Consider the following 23352-nt stretch of genomic DNA (forward strand, 5'->3'; position numbering starts at 1 on the left):
TAATTTGTGCTTTTATTTCTGTTATGATGGTGCTGTTTTCTTTTTTACTATATTAATAATCCTTGTGATACTTGTTCTTTTATACTGCATGTACTGTACTTTGGCCAGCCTTGAATGTTTTTAATTCTGCTCATTAATAATAGCCCTCATTTGACCGTAATGGTCATTTTAAAATAGCACACTTTATTTCTGTGTGAGGAAAAACAAGCATATTTCTATGCCAGGACTAACTTCTGCTCTTTCAATCATAGATTAGTTGTAAGATTTCTGGTTGAATCTTTCCCACCCTCTCACACCCACAGACTGACCCATTTTCCTGAGGTTTAAATTTGCTCTCTTCATCTATCATTCTAATAACCCTCCAAGGAAAGGAATTGCATGGTATTAGTCGTCAGATGTAATGGATTTATATTGTGATTGATTTGCATTCGTCATTTCTCACTCAGCTCTTAATCTCGAAAGTCACTGCATGGGTTTGCAGTTGTGTTTGTTGAAGCTCTTGTTTTAAAACCTATTTTTCAAAAGCTGTGATATTTTCCCAAACTAAGGACATTCCTGCACATAAAAAACTACCTTCTGGCCCAAATGGTGTATTTTGTGTGAGTTACATGTCCAACAAAGGCCATTCAAGATTTATGATTCCTGGCAGTAAGATCTGCTACATAACAGCATTATTAAAATAAAATAAAAAGGTTAATAATAGTATTGTAGAAAATTAAAGTAGTAATATATATCTGGTTTTAACATTGCATGTTTATTTTTATTATGCAGAGACGTTTTTTACTGAAAACTAAATAAAAAACTAAATTACAAATTAGATGAAAACACAATGACTACAAAAATTCATGTAAATTTAAATAACTGAAATAAAAAAATCTGTATAAATTAACTTTAAATTAACTTTAAATTAACAGAATTATTTACATTTTTAAAGAGAATACTTAGGTTTTCTTGACGAAAAATAAAATGCAATATTCAATTTAATTCAATTCAAAGATACTTTATTGATCCCCGAGGGGAAATTAGAATTCCAGTACAACCCATCCAAACAGGCATCATGACAAGGGGGGGACGGGTCACCGAGGCTTTGCTGCCCACTCACAGGCGCTGCCCTTGTTAGATGAGAAAAGAGGCCACATTAGGTAAGTAGAGGGAAAAAATCATATTTCACACTTTATCCTTAGCAGGATACAATTTGAGATTGCAAAAAAACCTCTGCACATAGAAGCAACAAGTTTACAAAACAACATCATGCCAAGAACGGTGAAGGTGGTGTGTGGGGTGCATATGTTTATCTTGAGCATGTGTGTGTGTGCAAGTGAGTGTGTGCAAGTAAGTCCATGAAGCACTGTCCCAGAGGCCATTGTCCTTGATGGTTCGTTGGAATGTTCATCAACCGGCCACAAAGTTCTGAGCAGGTCCACAGATGTCCTCAGGGAAGGGAGGGGGCAGAGGGAGCAGAGCGTCATGTTTACATAACATCCAGGAGAAGTTGAAGATAGCCGGCCATCAAGGCCGTGCAGGGGAGCCAGATTCAGAAAGACAACAATTATTTGGGTGACTCTTAATTTTCCGTCAGCCTTGAGAGTCTCGCTGGTGCTTCTCAAAGGCGAATCCAAACAGCCAAATTCCTGGTTTTTCGCCAGATATATAATATAATACAATATAATACATATACTGCAATATAATACAGCTATTCACTTTTTATGTCACAAAAAAATTAAAGCTTAGTTTTGTCCATTTAAATAGAGAGCTTAGGAGAGCTCAAGTTTTTTTTAATTCCATCTGAGAGAAAAAGCTAAAACCTCTTATCAGTTTTTATTATATATTTTTAAAATTGTGCAGTATTGTTGAACTTCATTTTAAACAGCTGTATGTCTATATATCTATCTAGAAAACATAGGGACTGTATTAGGATGTCTAAATTTACTATATGTAGTCTTTTAGGAGAAAATTACACTTTTTAAGGATGTAATGTGACTATAGATACTCTAAACTCTGTTAAAAGATCAAGGTGGACAATCAGGCTTTCTATAGATAATTTCAAACTACAAAAAAAGGATTTTTCCTTCCTAGTGCAGCCACTTCATTTGGTAAGTCATGATGTGGCTGCATTGGCTGAATTACACATGCTGTGTATAATTTCCTTTCTCTCTATGAATTTGTATCCATCTTAAAGTTGTATCTGCTCAGTTCAACAGAATATTTAATGATTACATGTGCCTTAATTGTTTTGTTTCTTTGAAAACCCTGAAACAATGTGAGTCTTGTTTTGACTTCGGGTTCTGGGAATTAGCTAAAATGTTATCTAAAGTCCAAAACATTCAAATTGCTTCCCTTTAGAGGGCCCATGCTTTTTAGCAGAACTGCTTTTATTCAGCCACACAGGAGGGTTTTCAAGTACAAATGGCCTATTTAAGGTCATGCAACTGCTTTCTAATAAGGTTTACGTCTAGATTTGTGCTAGGCCACTCCAATACCATTATTTTTTTTTACCCATTCAGAAGTAGACTTGCAGGTGTGCTTGACCTGCTGCAAAGCCACGAATGATTGAGCTTAAGGTCACAAACTGATGGCTAAGACATTCTCCTCCAGTATTTGCTGCTAGTATTTGCAGCTAGCGAGCAGATTTCATGGTTCCATTAATTACCTGTCGTCCATGTCTGAAAATGCTTTGTTAGTTAAAATGTCTTTGATAAACATGAAACACTGAAGTGTGACAAAAACTAAAAACAAAAGAAAATAATTTTTCACATCACTGAAATTAACAATAATGTAATAACTGATACGCTTCCTTCATTTTAGACATCAAAACTAGTGACAATGTGAAACAAAATCAGAAGGAGTAAAAAAAAAAATGTTAAATAAAAGACAAAATTGAATAAACTCTAAGGTATTGCAAAAAGGATAGTCAAACACTCAGGCCTGCAAGATAGCATGTCGGACTTATTTCACCATTATTCCAGGCTGTTAATGAGCTGAAGTGCTTCTGTCTGCAATGTTTCTTTTTCTCTTTATATACAAAACGTTTGGTGAGTAGATAATATTACATTTCAACATCACAAAAAAAAAGTGCTATACTGCACTTATGCAAAAGAATCACACAAAAAATATATTGAGACAACACAACAAACATGGAAAACACTTGTCTGTTTAATGTCAATAAAAGATTTGGATGAAATGAGATCATTGCTGTCAAGGTTCCTGTCATTGTAATAAATTGGACAAAAAAGATCCTAAAGAGGCAAGAAAATTAGGTCATTTCTTTGAATTACTTATTAAAGACATCCTGAAAATGCTTAAACTTTTAACTGATTTTACTAGTGAGAGACACGAAATGAAAGTAGTGTTTTAAGCTGGATAAATGAAATACATTGTTTACTGCACCTCAATCTAAAATCAATGACATGCTCACTTGGAATTTTTATCCTAGATTTATTCAACAGGTTGCAGTAGAAAGACAAGGACAATGTTGCCATGCATTATAATATGCTCATTCATCCACATCACACTGGCCTGGTCAGAGCACAGCATCTTTTCACTGTGATTCTACTGAGGCTGCCAGCATATAAATGAACACTGACTCACCATAACACCTTTGACATTAAACTGCCTCCTAAAAGCTTTTCCTGGATGCAAAAGCTGTTTTTAGTTAAATTTTGCTTGACAACAATCCATAATACATTGTTAGTATGCAAGATGTCGTGCACTTTGATAATTGTTGATCAGTGCAATCTGAATCTGTACATATATAAAAGCTGAATTTAGCGATTATAATGTTGCCTAGTGGTTTGTTGTCTTCAGGTCCTGGCTGCACCATCCTGCGACCATATTTTAGGAAAAATACCAAGTGGAAAGGACTCTTTAAGACAAGATTGGACAAACAGATTCTTTTTAAGCAATAATATCTGTGTATCTATCATCTGCCCTTCAAAGCTTAAAGTATTAGTACCAACTGAATGCTGTCCTTTTGTGCTGAGCTGGGTGCTGTCAGGGGTGTTTGCTTGAATGCAATGTAGAGATATTTCAACAGGTCAAAGATTGACTGGATTTTTTTTTTTTTTTTTTTTTGCAATGACTCCCCCAGCATCAGCCATCCAAGATGTGGTCAAAACACATTCCTTCACACATTTCTTTGCTCACTTCAGGAATTATTATCCTGATAAATACAAGGAATTTGTAAATATTAAACTCATAAAAGTGAGCAAAAGAGAATCAGTCAGTACCATGTTCTCCAGCCCAAATTTTATGTAAATAAAAAATTTTTTGCTTTATGTAAACAACATTTGGCTTTTATTGGGCAGTTTTCCAGAAATTGTCAATAGCATATTTCAAAGCAACCTCCTCTTATGCTATCTCTGTGATGGAGTTTTGATCAGAGATGAACATGTTGACTTAGGAAGGCGTCTAAATAAAGATATTTATAGTTAATATTTTGTTTGTCTCCTGGCTGATCGTGTTGGGTTGTTTGTCATTTATCTAAAAAGGCAAACATATAAATATTAAAATAAATACAGCAACAATTATTACAATAAAACATATTGAACATTGTAAAACAAAGACTGCTTTTGAGATTCTTCTACAAATTAGGAGGATAAGACAAAATGGCAACCAAGGAAATTGATTAAAAAGAGTCAATCCGGCACTTTCTCTGGCATCCTATAAAACAGAATTTAAACCATAGGAACGATGTGATGGAAAATTTCAGCACTTTTTAAACCATACCGTTTTTTAAAACTTTGGTATATGGTATGTCTACACTAGAGTCCAGCGCATGTCAGCATTCATTTCACATGTCTAAGCCAAGTGAAACATGCAAAGTTACAGGGGTTGGACAATGAAACTGAGGATTTTGGTTAAGAAATACATTTTGTCAAATTATGATTTTTAATTATAATTATTGATAAAGATTATCATAATTCCAACAGTATATATGGAGTGTAAACCAGGTGGAGCTAGGAGACAGATTAGTTTGGAGCAGGTGAACCGGAGAAAGATAATTAACAGACAGAACAGAATGTGGCTGGAGCAAGAACAGAGACTCTTGAATACAAACAAAAACTAAAGCATGACCAGAACCAAAAACCAAACTTGACAAAACATGAACAAGACTCAAACATGACCAGACAAATAATAAACAGAAGCATGATTCAAAAACTGAGACAAATATAAGAAAAACCCAGAAACCAAAAACCAAACAACCCCTAATCATAACAGTTTCCTGACTCGCTCCTCCAAAACACCCCAAAGTGGCTCAACAATATTTAGATCTGGTGACTATGCAGGCCATGGGAGATGTTCAACTTCACTTTCATGTTCATCAAACCAATCTTTCACCAGTCTTGCTGTGTGTATTGGTGCATTGTCATCCTGATACACGGCACCGCCTTCAGGATACAATGTTTGAACCATTGGATGCACATGGCCTTCAAGAATGGTTCGGTAGTCCTTGGCAGTATTGGGCCAAGGGAATGCCATGATATGGCAGCCCAAACCATCACTGATCCACCCCCATGCTTCACTCTGGGCATGCAACAGTCTGGGTGGTATGCTTCTTTGAAGCTTCTCCACACCGTAACTCCCCCGGATGTGGGGAAAACAGTAAAGGTGGACTCATCAGAGAACAATACATGTTTCACATTGTCCACAGCCCAAGATTTGCGCTCCTTGCACCATTGAAACCGACGTTTGGCATTGGCATGAGTGACCAAAGGTTTGGCTATAGCAGCCCGGCCGTGTATATTGACCCTGTGGAGCTCCCAACGGACAGTTCTAGTGGAAACAGGAGAGTTGAGGTGCACATTTAATTCTGCCGAGATTTGGGCAGCCGTGGTTTTATGTTTTTTGGATACAATCCAGGGTAGCACCCGAACATCCCTTTCAGACAGCTTCCTCGTGCGTCCACAGTTAATCCTGTTGGATGTGGTTCATCCTTCTTGGTGGTATGCTGACATTACCCTGGATACCGTGGCTCTTGATACATCACAAAGACTTGCTGTCTTGGTCACAGATGCGCCAGCAAGACGTGCACCAACAATTTGTCCTCTTTTGAACTCTGGTATGTCACCCATAATATTGTGTGCATTTCAATATTTTGAGAAAAACTGTGGTCTTACCCTGCTAATTGAACCTTCACACTCTGCTCTTACTGGTGCAATGTGCAATCAATGAAGACTGGCTACCAGGCTGGTCCAATTTAGCCATGAAACCTCCCATACTAAAATGACAGGTGTTTCAGTTTCATTTTCCAAACCCTGTTTATCTAAATGTGAAGCATGAATTCTTCCTGAATTGGCAGAATTTGTTGAAAAGACAGAACAACTTTGTCGTTCATCTAAAAAAAACATGTAAAGGTGATTGAAATATGAAAGATAAAACACAATCTACTTTTTTCAGCATCTTTGTGTGGCCAAATCTGGATACGACGTGTTGACTAAACATGCCTAGTTTTCATCATTTGTATCTCAGCCAAAAAGGGACAATGACTAAACAAGGAGCTGCAGTAGTTGGAGTGTTTACAATGCATGAAACAAAGAATTACAGACTGGTGATCACAGGATTATTTCTAAGAGAGAATGTTGGGACCCACAGCCATGGTTACAACGTGAAAGGCCAGTACAAACTTTCCTGGAACTTTCAAAATAAATTGCATTAACCTACTTCCCGCACAACTTAGGAATTGGGGGTAGCAGCGGACTTCCCATGATGCTACTGGCTGCATAAAAGCACCCCCCTTTCCAATGATCCGATCTCTACCACCCGCTGAGAGACTGTCCGGAGAGGAACAGCACGCTAATGTCTCTTTGCTGGCAAACAGACATAAACTCTTCAAACTGGATCCAAGGCTGTCATACGATCATTGATCATATGCGCTAAGGTAAGTACTGATGAATTACTGTTGAAAGAATCCGGTATTCATTCATAAAAAGGTGTAATTAAGGTATAAGCATTGCTTACCTTCTCTCTGAGGCCTGCAGAAACAAACTGTCCCAGAGAAGTCCCCAGTAGAGACTCTGCAAGCCGAGTGAAGCGGTTTTCCCTGCCTGAGAGAAGGACCACAGGAGCCGCATCACCGTGGTTACGGTAACGTGCAGTTTGGCCGGCCGACAGAACAGCCGCCACACCCCACAGCTAAGGAGGTTAGCTGTAGCTAACCGTTTAAAGATTGTGGACGTTTCTTCAAACTTCGCCGCCTTGGACAACGCTCCTCATCACAGTTCATGAGGTTAAGTGTTTGGGCAGAATAATATAGAAGTGACACAGAAGATTGATCATAACGCGCTGTCTGGGCTTATGCATTTTAACCCTTTTATTGAGGGTATTTTAAAGGTGTGTGTTTGATTCTGGTGCTAAGCTATCAGCCTCCTTTGTTAGCTTCAACTGCTAACAGCTAAGGACACGTGCTTGCTGCCAAATAATATTTACCCAGAAAGGTTAGTTTTCAATCCAGTAAATAATGTGTCCCTAACATCATTTTACTAAATTTGATAACCAAGTAAACACCATTAAGCCCATTTCTCCAGAAAGATTTGGCTCTTTTCCAAAATATTCCCTTAATAATATTTCTTCAAATATTATTTCAATAAATAAAGGCAGATAATTAGACACCATTGAGAAATTGTCATCCAGAAGGTTGGTTTTATTCAGCAGATCATTCTTAAAACATTATTTTATTAAAATAATATTTTACCTGATCTTGCATTGTGAATGGTTGTCTAAAGGTATGCTGATTATTGCCTAAGTTGGTTCCAAGACTAACTTAACTTAATTTCCAGATTCTTCAAGATAATCCTTGGTTCTCAAACATAAATATTAAATGGTAATGTTGCATCACTCTTTTGGTCATGGGTTTCAATCATCTTTAATCAACTTGTTTATATTGTACATAGCCCATTAGTCTTCCATATTCTTTAATTCTGCTTGGTAGTTTAGTTGGATTGTTTTAGCATAGTAGAGAGCTTGTTGATTGAAATATGTTTGACTTTGAGTTGACTTATTTTTGTTAATAAATTCTTGTATTTTAAGAAATTGTGTGAATTCATTCCATATGTGTGTAGAGTTTATGCTGTTCAATAATGTCAGAGCTCGTCTCACACCTTTCTATTTTGTCCTTATACCATCGCCTTACTGGGCTGGTATTCACAGGACAACCCTGAACAGACCGAAATATTATTTGATAAAATATTAAAATATTAATATTAAATATTAAATAATATTCTCAGATTCATAATCCCAACAAGAATGAAGATGTTGCAAAACTGTATACAAAGGCTATGGTTAGACTTTTCTTTAATCTGGTGATCTCTAATAACTACATGAGATGAATCACTGGTGACCTGAGAGAATCCCTGGAAAGATAACTACTGAAGGGATAAAGAAATGAACCACATGTGTGTAAATTAATAGGCAGTAGCAAACAGAAACTTTCTGTGTTCACATCATTCACACGCCAAAACATTTATTGATAATCCAAGAACCGGCGCCCATACAAACATAGTATGAAACCATAGCAAGACCATCGTTAGATGCCTTGCAAGAATGCAACTTTGAATGAGAAATGTCAAAGAGTCATCCCAGGTTGTAAATTAGCTTCCAAGTAATAGCTGGTATTTTTTTCCTACATTGCACATTTGTCTTTTCCACTTTTTTAGAGACAATAAACCTTGATCACCCTGAGATCCTGTGGTATCTGTGTACACAGTACACAGATACTACAGTACACAATAGGGAAAGTTGAGAGAGATGTAGGGTAGGGAGGGTTGCTGAATCCCTACAGACTATCCTGCTCTTTTAAACCCAACATAATTGGGAACTGCCTAAATGACCATCATCCCATTGCACTGAGTCCAGTAGCGATGAGGCCAGTATTGGCTCACATCAAAAGAACTGTTCAGTGATTTCGGACTCTTACTAATTTTAATATGAAAAGTACAGATTCACTGAAAAACACTGCCAATGCCACCATCCATGCAACACTCACACACATTTACTGAAAAACATATGTGGTGGTGCTTGCAGTTAAATTTAACTCAGCATTGAATTCTGTCATAACACATAGAGTTGATTCAGAAAAAACCCTCCTTCTTCAGCTGAATGTTGAGGTTTCTGACAGACAGGAGCGAGGTCACTCAGAATTGACACTGACCCCACTTCTGTGAGTCCCCTTCACCAGCAATTGTTATGTTTTTGAGTGACAAATTAAATGGGTTGATTACTAATAGGTAGGAGATTTCATTTAGCTACAAGGCCAATGGGTCCGGTGTCGGGCAAGCAATATGGAAAATAGCAAGTGGAGGAATGCTGGTTCTAGAAGGAGGTAAAGAAAGCACAGACATATCACAAGGAAAACTGTTAATGGCCCTCCAGGGCTGTAAACTGACTGATGGAATCAGGCTGAGATGAGGTGACTTTTATTTACAAATCAGATGGCGATGCACTGGGGGACTTGGAGTGAACCAGCTCAGAGGTAATGGAGGGTTGGACTGAAATTTATTTCCGATTTTTTGTTTTACTTACTGGTAAGAATACAAATACTTTTCACTTTTTTTGAAAATGTTTTAAAACCATATACAATTTTCCTTCCACCTAACAGTGGACTAGTTTGTTTTGATGTATTGCATATTCCAACAAAATACAAAAAAATACAACAAAATACACCAGTTTGTGGTTCTGAAATGGCAAAGGGTCAGAAAAAAAAATATTTGCTGCTCAGGACACTGCTGTACTTCAGTTATGGCCATGTTGTGACCATGTGAAGCAATAGCATCTACTAATACTATTGCAATAATAGAGCAGACTTCTAATGCTAGCATGAGGTTTATAAGCATTTTCAAGACAGCCGACAACATCCATCGTTCAGTTTATTCACATCACTGATGTTGATAGAAATCTCACAGATGTGAAATAAAGGACAGCGAGCTTGATCAACAAACTGGCCACCAGACGTCTCCTTTTAAGCCTATAGAGTTAGGAAGTCTTCCTTCTTGTCTCTTCAAATAAAAAAGGAAACAACAAAATAATAAATTAACACAACTTTCCTTTAAATGATTTGCTCATGTGAAGTTTGTGTTATAAGCCCCTGAATCACACACTGCCAGTAGGTTTTCCAATCTTCTCTTCACCCTCACTGTAATCCCACATGATGCAACTACCTCCCTAACGCTTCTCACCTATGAAAATTGCATTTGCTGCTGGTGCTGCAACGGCCAGAGTATCAGAGAATACAAAAAATACTTCATGTGAAAAGAAAAAGTAGGAATGTTTTACAAGATTTAAAAAAGGTTTTACAAAGCATATAAAAATAAGTTTATCTTATGTAGTTTCTGTATGACGTTTCTGCAAATATTTGGCTCATTGGGTAGCCATCTTGTGCTTTGTGAAAGAACATTTTGCAAAATGTAACTACTCTTGTTAATTGCATAGGATATGACTCGGTTGGTCACTAATGGTGTTGCTGAGTCACAGAACACATCTATGTGAAGTCATTTCCAGAATATGCAGTGTGCTTTTATTTATTTAATGACGGAGATAGAGCTGAAAGAACTGGAGCACTATGAGTTGATGAGTTGTTTGAATTTGCTTTCCTTGGTATTTTAACACAGGATGATAAAGCCGCTGATACAAGGAGCAAAATTCCAGATAACCGATTGACTGAAACACAATCCTGGAAAAGATGAAGAGTACAATTTGTCTGATGGGAATATCCTAAGATTTAAACAAGGCACAAATTCAAAACATTACATAAAGTCAGTAAAGTCAGGATCTTTGCCAAAAACAATAAAAAAATGAGCTTGAATGTGGTTTGAATGTTGAAATGTTATTTTTTTTATCATTTATGAGGGAAACATAAAAAAAACAGCAGTGTAAATTCTTTGGAAGCATTTTTTGGAAACACAAATGTACGATAATCAAAACATGACATGTAGTGAAAGTCTCAGAAGGAACTGCTTTTACAAATGAGAATTATGGGCCTCATGAGATTCAGCAATAGAGCCATCCACGTCAGTAAGCTTTGCAAACAGTCGCAGCAGGTCAGAACATTCACTTTGAAGGTCTTGAGATGATAGACGAGAGAAAGATGGTGATTCACTGTTTTCTGGAACTGTGAATTATTACAGTTTGCACAAGAGAGCAAATAAATCGTGAAACAGGAAATATCTTTGTTGGTACTGCATAGTACAGATTGCAACAGATTGCACGGCATTCTGCTTCAAAGAAATAGCAGGCTTGCAGAGCATTTAAAGTTATTATAAAGCAAATTTAAGGTAAACTCTGAGGATCTAATCTCACCTCTATGCATGTCTGAGGATATTTGAGGGCAGTCATTTTGGCAATTTTCTCTCAAGTTGCTTGTCATGCTAGAACAACAAATAATGCATGTTGAAAACCTTCTGTCAATTTGTATTACTTCAATACTCATTTTCCATACATGCCATTTTTGCTTTGGGTCATAAAGAGGCATTATATCCTATTTTTACAGTGCTTTGCCAAACTATTTATAACACTTAAACTTGTTCACCTTTTTTCACATTGGAACCAAAAATGTAAAAGTATTTTATTAAGATTGTATGTTATAGACTAACAAAGTAGTGCATTATTGTATTCAGTCACCCTCATGCACGTTTTGCTCCAATACAGCTGCAAGTCTTTTGGGGTATGTCTCTACCACATTTGCACATCTAGAGACAGATTTTATTTTGTCAGTTTTTATTGATACTGAACACATCAGAATCTTTGATTGGGGCATTTAAACATCCAAATATGCTTTGATTTAAACCATACCATTGTAGCTCTGAGTGCATGTTAAGCATTGTTGTTCTGCTGGAAGGTGAACATTTGCTGCAGTCTTAAGTCTTTTGCAGCCTTTCATAGGATTTCCACCAGTGTTGTCATGTATTTAGCTCCACCCATCTTCCCATCAATTTTGACACGCTTCCCTCTCCCTGCTAAAGAATCCACATTGCATGATACTGCCACCAACATGTTTTATGGTGGGGATAGTGTTTTCACGGTGATATGCAGTGTTAGTTTTCCAATACATAATTACATCATTCATTTCAGTCTCATCTGACCAGAGCATCTTCTTTCCCTCATTTGATGTGTCCCTACATGACCCTACACAGGATTTTTTAGGAGGTGAGATTTGTTGAATGCACAAGTAATAGTTGTTCTGATTCTCCCACCTTAGCTGTGAATCTCCACAGCTCCTCCAGAGTGACCATGGGCCTCTTGGCTGCTTTTTTAATCAATGTCCTGTTCAGCTGGAATGTCAATGTAGGTAGCCAGCCATGTCTTGAGTGACAGGCAGGTTAGACAGATTGCCAGTCTATCAAAAGCAATGTAGACACAAACAAACAGCCGTGCACACACACACTGAGTAAAAAACAAGTGGAATTTAGAGCAAAGAATTCATCTAACATGCATGTTTTTTCTAACTCTGGTAGGAAGTACACAGGAGAGTACAAATAAAAAACAATGCTTATACAGGGAGAACATGCAGACTCCACGCCCTGGATGGATTGAACCTTGGACCTTTTTACTGCACAGAAAAAGTATTGACAACTGCACAGTCATACAACCAACTCATTGTGCAATCCATCAATTAAACTTTTGTTGCATAATAAATACAGGGAACATATTTTAAAGAACATTACAGATGACCTAATAATTTTTTTAAGTTACCTCAGAATTGTTTTGTTTTCTAGATTGCTTGGTGAAACCACTATCTCTGGCTAGTCTGAGCACTTGTGATGCTGAGAGGAATTCTAAAGATGTCTTTCTTCCCTAAAATCCATGCCAATAGTCCAGCTCCACCCCACTCACTGTGCCAACCTCCTTAGTAAATGTATTTCTTTTTTGTTTGTTTTCTGACCTCAGGCGTTTACCGAATTCAAAAAGTTCACATTACAGTATATCTAAACTACAGAACAAAGTTCCCTGGGTCCTTCTGTAAAAAGTGCCCAATTTTGTGCTTTTTTTTTGTGCTAATTTTGAAATGCACCACATGAGATTTAAATCAAACTAAGAACATATGTAGTAGGCCAGTTCAACCTTTACCCAAAACTTTACACAATTATTTGAAAACTGTTTTGAAACAGTCTAATATCCTTGACTTGTGTTGAGATTGTATGCAGAGGAAGACTGATAACACTTTCTATAACCCAGGACATGAGAGTTGCTTCAGTCAGAAGGGAAGTCATCTGGCAGTCCAGATGCCGAGCATATCCTCTCAGATTACCCAATAGCTATGAAGCTATGAGGAAATTAGCACAGCGCCATTAGTACAGCGGCAGCACACTAGCAATGTGTACGCGATGTACAGGGGGGAGTGGTACACAACACGTACAGAAGCATGATTGACCCCACTAAGATATTCCTCCTGGCTCTGATTGGTTGTTTCTGACCAGGAGCAGTGTATTTCTGCAAATGGCAGTAGGACCACTGGCAAGAGCCAGAATAGCTTGATTTTTTCACAGATCATCTGTCTCATATTGTACTGTCAGGACATAATGATAGTTTTAACAAAAATGTTAAACATACATTTTTACAAATGTTACCCACTGCAGCTTTAAACAGAACCTGTCTGATAGCATGAAGTAGGCTAAAAGCAACAGATCAAGCCTCGATCTGAGGAAATTCACAAACAGAAATAAAATAATTGACATCAGTCAGCCTTAAAAAGGTTACAAGGCCATTTCTAAGGTTTTGGAATTCAAGTTTACCAGAATTAAAGTATTTATCCACTAATGGAGAAAACATTGAAAAACGGTGACCTTCCCAGGAGTGTCCTGCCGACTCAAACTTCTCCAAGAGCGCATTAACGATTCAGTTAGGAGGTCAAATAGGAACCAAGAACAACATCTAAAGATATGCAGGTCTCACTCACCTGAGTTAAGGTTATTGTTCATACTTCAACAATGAGTCTGGACAAAAATCACATCTGTGGCACAGTTCCAAGGCACAAAACACTGCTGACCAAGAAAAACATTAATGCCCATTTCACACACCTTGATTGTCCATTATTTGTTAGATATTGAGTGTACAAAGTCTGCCCTAAACTGTTGCTACTTAGGGATTTGTTCAACCGTCTTTATTACTTCCACACGTTGTAACAGGTAAATATGGTATGTTCACTCGCCTTAATGTGACCTTAATCTCAGGCACAAATAGGCTGTTCAAGCTTGAAAACCTCCAACTGTGTCTAAGTAAACATTCATAATTCACTATCTAAAACATGTTTGTCTACTTGACACGTGATCATTTGTCAAATCTTTCTAATATACAGTAACTACTTTTTTACTGTGATGTACAAATTCATAGCCCAAAAATCAAACCACCAAACTAAGCAGTTAAAAAGATGTAAAAACTTTACTTTAAGATTCCATACTTTATATGTTCAAACTTGTCAACTAAGTGCTATAATATGAAGACATTTGTGGAGCAGCAGGAAAACTAATTTAATTTGTGAACATTTTGCTAAATTCTCAACTGCAGCTCATAAAGTTGTCCTCCTCTGGGTCACCAAATGAGCTGCTATATGGAGTCATCCCAGCAGCAAGGCGAACAATTCCCTCCATTTAGAGATTGTGAGGCTTGTTGAGGAGATGCACGATCTCTCCCTAAATTATCATGCTTCAACAGCCACCACAGATTCAACACAATGAAGCCCGCTGGGAGCTGGGACACATTCAGACGGCTCATGCTCGCTCTTTTCACATTTTTTCTTTGAAAGTTTGATATGATGTAAAATATAGTTCGTTGCAAAACCACTCATAACCTTTAAACATTTGTACATTTTATCATGTACATCCACAAACAATGTATTTAATTTTTAAGTCAGTACATCTTCTTCAGCTTTGTACATTTAGAAGGTGAAAGGTTTGCATGTTTTTTTGTGTGAAATAGAACAAGCTTAGTAAGAATGGACTGATATCTGTGAACATACAGTACAGACCAAATGTTTGGACACACCTTCTCATTCAAAGAGTTGTCTTTATTTTCATGACTATGAATATTGTAGCTTCACACTGAAGGCATCAAAACTATGAATTAACACATGTGGAATTATATACTGAACAAAAAAGTGTGAAACAACTGAAAATATGTATTATATTCTAGGTTCTTCAAAGTAGCCACCTTTTGCTTTGATTACTGCTACGCACACTCTTGGCATTCTGATGATGAGCTTCAAGAGGTAGTCACCTGAAATGGTTTTCACTTCACAGGTGTGCCCTGTCAGGAGTAATAAGTGGGATTTCATTCCTAATAAATGGGGTTGGGACCATCAGTTGTGTTGTGCAGGAGGTGGATACAGTACACAGCTGATAGTCATACTGAATAGACTGTTAGAATTTGTATTATGGCAAGAAAAAAGTAAAAAAAAAGTAAGTAAAGAAAGTTTTCTAAGTAAAGAAAAACGAGTGGCCATCATTACTTTAAGAAATGAAAGTCAGTCAGTCCGAACAATTGGGAAAACTTTGAAAGTGTCCCCAAGTGCAGTCGCAAAAACCATCCAAGTCACCAGCCTCAGAAATTGCAGGTTAACAGCAGCTCAGATTAGAGAACAGGTCAATGCCACACAGAGTTCTAGCAGCAGACACATCTCTAGAACAACTGTTAAGAGGAGACTGTGTGAATCAGGACTTCATGGTAAAATAGCTGCTAGGAAACCACTGCTGAGGACAGGCAACAAGCAGAAGAGACTTGTTTGGGCTAAGGAACACAAGGAATGGACGTTAGACCAGTGGAAATCTGTGCTTTGGTCTGGTAAGTCCAAGTTTGAGATCTTTGGTTCCAACCATCGTGTCTTTGTGCGGCGCAGAAGAGGTGAACGGATGGACTCTACATGCCTGGTTCCCACCGTGAAGCATGGAGGAGGAGGTGTGATGGTGTGGGGGTGCTTTGCTGGTGACACTGTTGGGGATTTATTCAAAATTGAAGGCATACTGAACCAGCATGGCTACCATAGCATCTTGCAGCGGCATGCTATTCCATCCGGTTTGCGTTTAGTTGGACCATCATTTATTTTTCAACAGGACAATGACCCCAAAACACACCTCCAGGCTGTGTAAGGGCTATTTACCAAGAAGTAGAGTGATGGGGTGCTGCGCCAGATGACCTGGCCTCCACAGTCACCGGACCTGAACCCAATCGGTTTGGGGTGAGCTGGACCGCAGAGTGAAGGCAAAAGGGCCAACAAGTGCTAAGCATCTCTGGGAACTCCTTCAAGACTGTTGGAAAACCATTTCAGGTGACTACCTCTTGAAGCTCATCAACAGAATGCCAAGAGTGTGCGGAGCAGTAATCAAAGCAAAATGTGGGTACTTTGAATAACCTAGAATATAAGACATATTTTCAGTTGTTTCACACTTTTTTGTTGAGTATATAATTACACATGTGTTAATTCATAGTTTTGATGCCTTCAGTGTGAAGCTACAATATTCATACTAATGAAAACAAAGAAAACTAAGTACATTTTCAAGTCTTACTATATATTTTCAGCTGGATTTAAGTCTAGGTTATTGTAACACATGAAAATGCTTTGATCTTAATGGTTCCGTTGCAGCTCACGCTGTATTATTTTGGTCATTGTCTGGCTGGAAGGTAAACCTGTGACCCTGTCTCAAATCTTCTGCAGTCTCTTGAGAACGATTATCCTGTCTCTGCTGCAAAAAGCATCCCCTCAGCATGATGCTGTCACCACCCTTTATCATGGTGGGATTGCTGTGCTCAGAGTGATAGTCTTAGTCTCTACCACAAATTGCGTTTTAAACGCAATCAAAAAAGTTAAAAATTTGTCTCATCTGACCAGAGCCTTTTTCTCCCCATGTTTCTTGTGTTTCCTGGACTATATGTGGCAAACTGCAGATGAGGCCCTTTGGCATAAGAATTTTGGAGTTGTTGAGTCAACAGATTACCCACATGAGTTGTGAATCTCTGCAGCTTCTCCAGAGTTACCATGGGTTTATTTACTGCTTCTCTGATTAATGCTTTCCTTGCTCGGCCTGTTAATTAGATGGAAAATTACCATGTCTTTTAGATTTGAAGTGGAAAGGAGAAGGTAATTATTGAAAGCCATTAGAAGTCTACTTTGCAGTTTGCCCCAAGCCATATAGGGGTCACAGCAAACATGTGGAATAATGTGCTCTGGTCAGAAGAGGTCAAAGTTGTACTTTCTGTCTTAAATGCTGTGACACCACCAGTAACAACAAAAACATCAAAAACTAAAAGGTTGCTGTGTATCACACTATGTTTGTTAATGATCCAATCCAGTGAGAACATAAGCTTTGACTGCAGAGACTCACTCTTGCTTGTGTCAGCCATATAACTGCGGATATGATTCAGTTCCTGCTTGGAGGTATTTTACCCTTAATTCCTCCTGGTTCTGCTCTCATCCTTTTACTTTCACCCCTCGTCAGTGGAAACACAGACAAGCTACTGATAAGTTGGAGCTGAAAAGGACCCAGCATAAAAAAAAATAATTTATAGCTCTTTCTTTCCCTAATCTCAATTTAAACTTCTCTAAAGTGGTGTGACACCAGAGAAGAGTATACTACACAGCAATTGACCAAAAAAAATTGACTGACATACAAAGTACTTTAGTGCACGATAAAACATGTTTTCCATCAAACAGAGCAAGATAAAATCATCCCGAGGTTACTTCCTGTTTATGCTGCACTTCTCTCTGAAAAAGCCTATATGTCATTATTTGAAGAATTATTTCAGTCTTTCCTGCTCTACAACAGCATTTGTCACATCTTGCACAGAAGGTCACTACTACATTAATCACATTACAACGGTGGCAATTCATCATGAAAATATAGTTGTTTGAGCAATGACAAGATCATTCAGATACAGGTGAATATTGACTGAGCAAAGTAAGTCTACCCAGCTGTGGTTTGGCTCACACTCAAACACATTAAGAGTTACATTCTAATGCCCTAAACAATGATGGAACTGTAAAATTAGATGTAGGGAACGCATTGACCTCTATGCCAACGCCTAAACATGACTGCATTCAGAGATTATTTCATCATACTAGAAAAAAAGATATAGTGTGTTCCCGACTCCTGCAGGTGGAGTCGGGCACACTCAGCTGGGAGAGCTTCTCCTGGAGCAGAACTGGGACGATGGTGTTGAAGGCAGAGCTGAAATCCACAAACAGAATCCTGGCGTAGGTTCCTGTGGAGTCCAGGTGCCGGAGGATGAAGTGAAGGGCTAGGTTGACTGCATCATCTACAGACCTGTTGGCTCTGTAGGCAAACTGCAGGGGGTACCGGATGGGGTCTGTGATGTCTTTTAGGTGTGAGAGCACAAGGCGCTCAAAGGACTTCATCACCACAGAGGTCAGGGCGACGGGTCTGAAGTCATTAAGCCCTGTGATCCTTGGCTTCTTGGGAACAGGGACGATGGTGGAGGACTTGAAGCAGGCTGGCACATGACATGTCTCCAGTGAGGTGTTAAAAATGTCTGTGAAGACTGGAGACAGCTGATCAGCGCAGTGCTTCAGGCTGGCTGGTGAGACAGAATCCGGTCCAGCAGCTTTCCGGGGGTTCTGTCTCCTGAAGAGTTTGTTGACGTCCCTCTCCTGGATGGAAAGAGCTGTCCCCGGCATGGGTAGGGGGCTGGTGGGGGGGAACTTCAGGGTTGGGGTAGGAGGTGCCAAGGCCCCTCTTGAGGTTGGGGTGGTGGGGGTGGTGAATTGTGGCTGCAGCTGTTGGGGGTGTTGTGGGGGATGGTTGCAGGACTGTCCCTTTGTCTTTCAAAGCGGCAGTAGAACTCGTTCAGGTCGTTGGCGAGGCGTCGGTCGTTGATGGAGTGGGGGGCTTTCGGCTTGTAGTTGGTGATTTGCTTGAGCCCTTTCCAGACAGACGCAGAGTCGTTGGCTGAGAACTGGTTTTGGAGCTTCTCAGAGTACAGTCGTTTGGCCTCTTTCACTGCCTTGCCAAACTTGTACTTCGCCTCTCTGTATATGTCTTTGTCCCCACTCCTGAAGGCCTCTTCCTTATCCAGTCTTAACCTTCTGAGTTTGGCTGTGAACCAGGGGTTCTCGTTGTTGTAACTCACCCTGGTGCATGATGGTACACAGCTGTCCTCACAGAAGCTGATAAATAAATGACTTGCTGAAATTAAAATCAACCAACAGAATAGGGAAGAAATAGGACTTAAATTCTTTTGAACATGTCATGGTTGTTGATGCCACATGGGCTGGTCTAAGAGAAAAGGCAATAGTAACTCAAACTACCACTCTTTATAACCAAGGTATGCAAAACACTATCTCTGGAAACAAAGCAACAAAAAACCGCAGCTGTTGTCACTTTTGTCCGTTAAGAACAGGAAACCGAGGCAACAATTTGCACAGGTTAACTAAAAGGGAAAAAACTGATAAGAAAGGGGGTTTCTGCTTTGATGAGTTTCAGTTTTAACTACAGCATGGTCAGAATTTGGCTTGAACAACACAAAATCCATCCTGTGATCCTGCCTTGAACCAACAGTTCAAGCTGCTGCTGGTGGTGTAGTGATGTGGGGTATATTTTCTTGACCCACTTTGGACCCCTTAGTACCAAATGATCATTTTCTAAATGGCACAGTGTTGTTGGTGATAATACCCATCCCTAAATGACCACAGCATACCTGTCATCTGATGTCTTTAACAGAATAATGTACAGTATCACAAATCTCAAATAATCATAAACATGACAATGAGTTAACTGTATTCCACTCACCTAACCAGTCAAAAGATTTCAATAAAATAAAGCCCCTTTGGGATGTTAAGGAACAGGACTTTCATATCATGGATGTGCAGCCAACAAATCTGCTGCAACAATGTGATGCTATCATGACAATATAGACAAAAATCTCTGAGGATTTTTAAGCAGTTTATTAAATCTGTGCTATTAAGAGTTAAGTCAGTTCTAAAATAAATTGGGGTCTAACCTGTTACTAGAAATGTATACCTAATAAAGTTGCCAGTGAGTGTATAGTAAGAACAGAAAATGTGAAGAATTTCCAGACAGACTAACTGCCTAATAGAAAAGTAAGGCAGTGTAAAAAGAAATCAGTTCATTATATTTTTGGCTTAAACCCCACTCTAGTTTTATATCAAAAAATACTTCACATTTTTTGTGAATACTTTTTTTTTTTTTTACCTTTTTCCCATCACACATTTGGTGGTTGTTTACACAGAAGGAGGGAAGAGGTGGTGCACCACCAGTTACCTTTCTGTGTGAAACGCATGCTAAGAATAGTGTAAAGAGTCCATATACATGTGTATAAACCAAAAATATTATAGCAGTTTCATTAGCTTTTTTTTCTTTTACACTTGCTTACGTTTCCATTAAGCAGTTACTCTGGCTGTAAACAATTCTGAGCCAGCTCTTCCAAGGTCACTGATAGAACCACATACCATCAGAGACCCTGGGTATTGGTCTTGCTACTATTAACACTCTGGGTCAACCTTTTCTACTTTTGTTCAAAGGAAAAAACTCTAATCATTCTCAGGAGAAGGATATTAACAGTCTCCTAGGTGAGGAGTGAGGGGAGCCACTGATCATATTCCACCTCCTGTCCATGCTTCCTCTTGCAACATAAAAGTTACAAATTGCAGCCAAGAATGCCCCATATTAAAGAAAATGGACATGATTTTGTGAATGTATGTGCCCATGCTTCATATTTCAGCACGCTTTTATGCACCTTCTAATTCAAATACTTCTCATTTGCATTTTTATGTGTTTATGTCTTAGCATCTGTCTTGCAGCAGAGTGCAGCTGTTTTCCAGTGATATCCCAGCTCATGTTGTCCAATATTGTCTCCAACACAAAACACGACCATCTGTCTTCATCTCCTGTCCGTATATTGTATATCCTCTCTGGAGTACTCTCTAGAGTACTTTGCCCTCTCAGGCTATGACATATTCCTCCTCTTTTTTTTTCAGCCTGTAGCTACAGTCACATTCAAGACACCATAAGTACAGCTGTGGATAAGCCTCCTCTATTTTAACATCCGGGAATCTGATGGCTTTAAAATATGGAGTACCTAAAGTGTCAGAGTTTCATAAATAAATAAATTCGTAATTAAGTGTGGCATGTGTCACATTTGATAAATAAATACATCTATCTGTATCATTTTAACATGTAAATAATGTATAACATAAATAATTAACCCTGAAAGGTATAAATTCATATTTGAAGTCATTATTAAGTCATTTCATTATGTTCCCTTTCTTTGATTATCATAATGATTTATATGATGCAGCCCATCATGAAATTATTTAATACATTGATGTGTCCAGTCAAACAGACCCTAACTGCACAGGCTCTGGATCAGTTTGGCCCTTTGTCAGTTTGTACCCCGATTACATAACTAAGTGCCATTTCTGTTATGATTTGGGGTTTGGTTTTTGGTTGTGGGTTTTTCCTCAAATGTTTCTCATAGTTAAGGTTTTGAATCATGCTTCTGTTTATTATTTTCCTGGTCATGCTTTAGTTTTTGTCTTCTAGTTCATGTTTTGTCAAGTTAGGTTTTTGGATCTGGTTATGCTATAGTTTCATGTTTTTCTAGTTATGTTTCTATTAGTTTGTATCCTTGAATTTCTGTTTTGCTCCAGTCACGTTGTGTTCTGTCCTGTCTGTCAATTAACCTTATTCGGTTCACCTGCACTAAGCAAATCAGTCTCCTCGTTTCACCTTGTTCTTGCTCCATATATACACTCTGTTCTGTTCATTCCTCACGGAAACATTTCAGATCATGTCACCTTGCTTTCTGCCAGTCCTTGTTGTTCATGCCAAGCCTTTTCATGCCTGTATTTGCCACCACCTTCTGAAGTAAATTTCATTTATTAAATCAGTTTATTCACCTACCATCATGCTGCCTGCTTGTCTGCATTCTGGGGTCCTCCGTTACACCGCACCTAACAATTTCGTCCCTTCCTACTTCCATTTGGTACCTGCAAACAAACCCTTTTGTATGTGAACTATTGCATTCAGTTTCAGCTCTTTTTAAGTCCAGCCACAGATTCTCAATAGCATATCTAAGCTTTGATTTGGCCACTCCAGAGCATTCACCTTGTTGTATTTGAAGTCAGTCAGTCAGTCATTTTCTGCCACTTATTCCATAGTGGGTCACGGGGGAGCTGGTGCCTATCTCCAGCAGTCTATGGGCGAGAGGCAGGGTACACCCTGGACAGGTCGCCAGTCCATCACAGGGCATTGAAGTATTATTGTGAATGGTTTGCTGTATGCTTTGGGGCACTGTCTTATAAATAAATCTCATCAAAGTCATAGTTCACACACACTGAATCAGATTGTCCTCCAGGATTTGTCAATATTTTTCTATTCCCCTCTACCTTGACAATCCCTCTCATGTCTGCAAATAAGTAGCATCTCCAGAGCATGACACTGTCACCATCACACTTTATGGTGGAGATAGTAAGTTTTTCGTAACGTGTTTGTTTGTTGTCCGATGAGCTAACCCCTCCCTCCTACTTTCCTATTTCAAAGGGGATTGCTCAATCCAGCTCTCCATCCAACGGGTCCGGACTTCCCTAAACCTGAAAGGTCTTACTAAGCAGGTTTACTGAAAGTTCTGTTTAAGCTGGTGTCGGCAAATGACTCGCCTAGCCTCTGACAGCCCTCATACAAAAGTCTCACCCTTCTTCAACTGGAGGTCTGGACGACTGAGTAGCCCACCGCAGTCATTCACACTTCAACAGTCACTTTTGTTCACGGCGGCTCATTCCCTAATATTACAACTGGCTCTTGGTACATGGGCTAGGTTAATTTTAGTGACTGGGCCCCAAGGGCACTGTTTTAACAAACTTGGCTAAGGCAACCTATAAAAACCTCCTAAAATATCTTAGAACCAGGCAACAAGACTTCTTACCACCAATGAAAAACCAACAATACGGTGACTCAAATAACTGAATGTCCACGATTTAACTAGAATTGTATATGCTTTCTTTAATTAGTAACGCTTATGCAGGGGTCAGTAACAGCTTAAATTCGGCAACACAAAAGAATTTCAATAATAGAAATGAATCAATCAACTCAACCTGTCTTTCCCTGATGCTGAAACTAGTGAATTTGGAGAAGCTTTGAAGACAGAGGCTCATCCATGCACCTGATGGAGGAGAATTCTTCTGGTAACAAGAAGTGGTTTCTTGAAGGGAATACGACTTAATCTTCAGTTCTCTTCCTTTAAGTGGCAGGCACTGATGCTCCAGGCTTTGATGGTTAAGCAGGATCTTTGTTGTTATTTGTCTCCGAAGACAGTAGTTTCCAGAGGCTGAAGAGTTGAAGGAAACCCGGGGACATAACTGAAGTTTATTCAGGACTTCCAGAAGCCTGAAACTTAGAG

At 38.8% G+C, this 23352-nt stretch overlaps 1 long non-coding RNA gene across 1 annotated transcript; it reads right to left on the minus strand.

The window, feature by feature from the left end:
- Window positions 1-1571: 1571 nt before the first annotated feature.
- Window positions 1572-23220, minus strand: LOC124856454. The gene is made up of 3 exons (XR_007035334.1): window positions 23048-23220; window positions 21858-21943; window positions 1572-3862 (listed from the first exon to the last, which is right to left on the minus strand). It is a non-coding gene; the product is annotated as an uncharacterized LOC124856454 (long non-coding RNA).
- Window positions 23221-23352: the final 132 nt, after the last annotated feature.

This window comes from Girardinichthys multiradiatus, chromosome 20 (genome assembly GCF_021462225.1).
Source record: "Girardinichthys multiradiatus isolate DD_20200921_A chromosome 20, DD_fGirMul_XY1, whole genome shotgun sequence".
Classification (NCBI taxonomy): domain Eukaryota; kingdom Metazoa; phylum Chordata; class Actinopteri; order Cyprinodontiformes; family Goodeidae; genus Girardinichthys; species Girardinichthys multiradiatus.